The sequence below is a fragment of the Sminthopsis crassicaudata genome, chromosome 1, assembly GCF_048593235.1.
Source record: "Sminthopsis crassicaudata isolate SCR6 chromosome 1, ASM4859323v1, whole genome shotgun sequence".
Classification (NCBI taxonomy): Eukaryota; Metazoa; Chordata; class Mammalia; order Dasyuromorphia; family Dasyuridae; genus Sminthopsis; species Sminthopsis crassicaudata.
Window position 1 is genome coordinate 241,658,393 of NC_133617.1, and position 4,957 is coordinate 241,663,349.

At 34.5% G+C, this 4,957-nt stretch overlaps 1 pseudogene; it reads right to left on the reverse strand.

The window, feature by feature from the left end:
- Positions 1-781: 781 nt before the first annotated feature.
- On the reverse strand, positions 782-1,942 carry LOC141549640 (ADP-ribose pyrophosphatase, mitochondrial pseudogene; annotated as a pseudogene).
- Positions 1,943-4,957: the final 3,015 nt, after the last annotated feature.

Consider the following 4,957-nt stretch of genomic DNA (forward strand, 5'->3'; position numbering starts at 1 on the left):
TCATTTGTAATCTCTTCTCCTTTAAGGGTCATATATTTGCCAGTCAATCAAAACCCTGATAACTATTGTCTACCTCTAGGATACTCTTCATTCATCCTTTTTTTTTTAAACATTCAATTTCTAGACAAGTTTTATTGAAAATACTTTTCAAAAATGGAAACATTATGAGCTCTGGTTTTCACTATTCATGAAAAGAATAACTAGATTTTTTTCATAAAATTGATCCTTTTAAAGTGAAGAATGTCCAGAAAGATTTGGTTCTTAAAAACTGCTTCCACATAGCCACCTAAAACTAAAATTGAAGTAGCTGCTACAAGAGAAATTCAACAATGCTGAATTCTCCTATGTTGTTCCTTCTGGAGCACACAGTGTCCAAAAGTGAAACAACTATCCAAACTTCTAGTGCAGAAATGCAACAGAAAAAGAATGATATTTAAAAAAAAATCAACCCAGCTGGGAAGAAAGTAGAGATGACATTTATTAAAGCACATATTCATTCAGCAACTTACTTATTTAGGTCTACAATTCTTTAAAAGACAGGAGTAAATTAATTTGTTTTAAGCCATGCCTAAATATGACATGTACAGAGGCTACTTTTTATATTCTTTATATTCTTCTCTTCATAGCCAGAAAGTTTTCTTCTCTTTAAGCATTCCACTCAATTTTCTATCCTATCCATGATGCAAAGCCATTCAAATACAATTTAAGAAATAAATAAAACCATCAAAATAAGTGAACTGCCCTGTCTAATTTGTGTTTTGCATCCTCTATCACTGTTCATTTAAAGATCTGAAATATACATGAAGACTCTTAAGCTATCCAGGACTGAGTCCTCACTCTAGTGAGCTCTTCTTTTCTTGGCTACATGTTTAATGAATTGACAGTAAGTAGCATAAATCTTGAGTTTGTCACTGATGTGACCTATTTCACTTTCTCAGAATCATCTCCTGCTTCCAAAGCCAGATTATCCATTGTCTCACCTGTTCCAGCCTGATAGTTCACAGCTTCTGCCTCCATCTATGCATTATCAGTGTTCAAGGATCATTCACATATATTTTATAAATTACTAAATGTTCTTGGCTCAAGAATTTGCTTAATTGCTCTTCCATCTCTTTCTTCTCAGCACTTTATTTCTTCAAAGAATTCATAGCTTCTTCACCAAATTCTCATTTTAAGGTAGCACTGATTTTGCTCTCATGGATCTACTATGTATCTTCCCCTTAGATTGCTGGTTCTCCAGTCTTTTTGATTGCTCCAAATTATAAGATATATTTCCCAAAATGAGATTAAATGACTTTATTTCCACTTTGTGCCTTTTCTACCTAACAATAATGAGTTATGCATCATGTTTTGGCTCCCAGCATGCCATCCCAAAAGTCCTCAGGAAATTGGTCTTTTCTGACTGCCTGGATTTCTAGTTTGTCCATTTTCAATCTCATACAAACCATTCTGGCTCTTTTGTTTGCTGTGTTAATCCTTTTCATTAAACTTTGGAGAAAGTTTTCTTTTACTGATCTGTGAATCTGTCTACATAGGTCCAGCCCAGGCAGATTACAGTATATCCAATGGAATTATATTCTTGCCACTCAAGAACCAGCCACTTTCTCACTGGGTTTGAGTGAGACATAATGACTGGGTTTAGATGGAATAGATGTGATGAAAAGAAGTATGGTAAAGCAACTCTTGCCTTAGAAGTTGAAGAGGAACTCAGCTGCGGCCCCTAGAGGCCCTGCCAGTTACACAGGATAGGCTCTCACGAGACATACAGTAGCTAGGGCCTGAGCCAGGGAGAGTACTGCTATGGGCTTCCCAGAGGCACTTCAAGGCTCAGCAGGGGACTTTGCATGGGGGTGGGTTCCTCATCCATCAGCCACAGGTTGGTACAAGGCTCCTCAGGCAGCTCAGACTTTGGAATAGGGAAGTGCCTGTCATACCTGTTCATGTGGCAACTCACAGCTCAACCTCTTATACATACATATTGACCCTCTTTAAAAACACCTCTATTTGATTACATTTTCTTTTCTTTCTCAGTCTTTTTCTTCCATCTTGATATGATTTTATTGTACAAGATACCTGTATAAATATGTATACATATTTATTGGATCAAATGTATATTTAACATGTTAGGGGAGGGGTGGGGGGAAGGAGGGGGAAAAAAGAAGGTTTTGCAAGGGTCAATGTTGGAAAAATTACCCATGCATATGTTTTGTAAATAAAAAAGCTTTAATAAAATAAATATTACTTTAAAAAGAAAAAAAATAAACTGGACCCTTTCCCAGTAAGATCAGGAGTGAAACAAGGTTGCCCACCATCACCATTACTATTCAATATTGTACTAGAAATGCTAGGCTTGGAAATAAGAGCCGAGAAAGAGATTCAAGGAATTAGAGTAGGTAATGAGGAAATCAAACTATCACTCTTTGCAGATGACATGATGGTATACTTAGAGAACCCCAAAGACTCTGCTAAAAAGCTATTAGAAATAATTCAGAATTTTAGCAAAGTTGCAGGATACAAAATAAATCCACATAAATCCTCAGCATTTTTATACATTACCAACACAATCCAAGAACAAGAGATACAAAGAGAAATTTCATTCAGAATAATTGTCAATAGTATAAAATATTTGGGAATATATCTACCAAAGGAAAGTCAGGAATTATATGAGCAAAATTACAAAACACTTGCCACAAAATAAAGTCAGATTTAAATAATTGGAAAGACATTAAGTGCTCTTGGATAGGCCAAGCGAATATAATCAAGATGACAATACTCCCTAAACTAATCTATTTATTTAGTGCTATACCAATCAGACTCCCAAGAAACTATTCTAATGACCCAGAAAAATTAACAACAAAATTCATATGGAACAATAAAAGGTCGAGAATTTCAAAGGAAGTAATGGAAAAAAAAATCCAATGAAGGTGGCCTAGCTGTATCTGATTTAGAACTATATTATAAAGCAACAGTCACCAAAACCATTTGGTATTGGCTAAGAAATAGACTAGTTGATCAGTGGAATAGGTTAGGCAAGATAAGTGAATAAAAATAGCAATCTAGTGTTTTACAAACCCAAAGATCCCAACTTTTGGGATAAGAATTCATTATTTGACCAAAACTGCTGGGAAAATTGGAAATTAGTGTAGCAGAAACTAGGCATGGACCCACACTTAACACCACATACTAAGGTAAGATCAAAATGGGTCCATGATTTAGGCATAAAGAAAGAGATCATAAATAAATTAGAGGAACATAGGATAGTTTACCTCTCAGGCTTGTGGAGAAGGAAGGAATTTGTGACCAAGGAGAACTAGAAATCATTATTGATCACAAAAGAGAAAATTTTGATTACATCAAATTAAGAAGCTTTTGTACAAACAAAACTAATGCAAACAAGATTAGAAGGGAAGTAACAAATTGGGAAAATATTTTTACAATTAAAGGTTCTGATAAAGGCCTCATTTCCAAAATATATAGAGAACTGACTCTAATTTACAAGAAATCAAGCCATTCTCCAATTGATAAATAATCAAAGGATATGAATAGACAATTTTCAGATGATGAAATTAAAACTATTTCCACTCATATGAAAGAGTGTTCCAAATCGCTACTGATCAGAGAAATCCAAATTAAGACAACTCTGAGATACCACTACACACCTGTCAGATTGGCTAAGATGACAGGAAAAGATAATGATGAATGTTGGAGGGGATGATGCATTGTTGGTGGAGTTGTGAAAGAATCCAGCCATTCTGGAGAGCAATTTGGAACTATGCACAAAAAGTTATTAAACTGTGCATACACTAATTTTCTTATGAAGAGGAAACAACAATAACATTAAATGAAACAAAATTAGAATGTAAAGTCTAAAAGTCAATATGTTTTTTCATACCTGATATGTAAATCTCTTTTTAGCCCAATAGATACAGAAGTAAGACAAATAAAATAATTTTTCAGTGACATGGCACTTACATTTCAATCAAGATGTGAAGGGATACAATGAACTTTATTAGTTAATGAGTGATATGGCCATACTAATAATTAATTTGACAGATGAGTGATACGATAGACTGGAGTGGGGAGAGAGTTATGTTAGGTAGATCAACGAGAAATATATAACAATTGTTCAAGCAAGAGAATATGAGAGTTTGCATTGAGTGGTAGCAATGTCAGAGGGGAAGGTAAAGTTTATATAAGATGTACAAAGGTACAATTGACTGGACATGGCAACAGATTGTTGTAGGGTTTGAGAGAGAGAGAGAAGTCAAAGATGACATTTAGGGTTTAAAACTATACATTCCTGATTCTCTACTTACTGGAGAGGGAAGGATGAGTAGTTTGTTTCTTGTTTCTCACTTTCCCCAAACATGTTTTTCTTAGACTTCTGTAGTGGTGTAAAGGACATTATTAAGGCTATTATGAATAGAAAATGTGACAGATTCCTTAGAATCTTAGGTTTTGAAAGGCTTTGACAATATGTGGATAGCAAGAGTATCTTCAGAGATTACAAAAAGCCAAATCTTCAGTTCATTAGATATATATCCTAAATAGTCAATGAATGAGAAAACTTGGATAGAATAAGAGGTGCACAAATAAACTGTGATCTGAAATGGAATGAATAATATTATCTACTTCAAATTGCCTGAAATTTGTCATTAAAAATCACTAATAGGTTAGAGAACACAAATATCATCATTAGCAGAAAGTATGATTTTATCTTATATATCACTGAAAATAACTGAGACTCTTTTCCTTGAGTAGTCTTTACTCCTTAATTTCACACTTCAAACCTCTTTTGTATGACATTTCTTCTCCAGCCTCCCCATAATTTTGTCTCACATGGAAAAATGCTCTCCCTGCTCAGTTCTGACTTTTGGAACTCAGGGATTTTTTCAGCATTCAGTCCAAAGTGCCAGTTAAAGTAACTTTAAGAAGAAATCCTTACTGATTCCTCTAA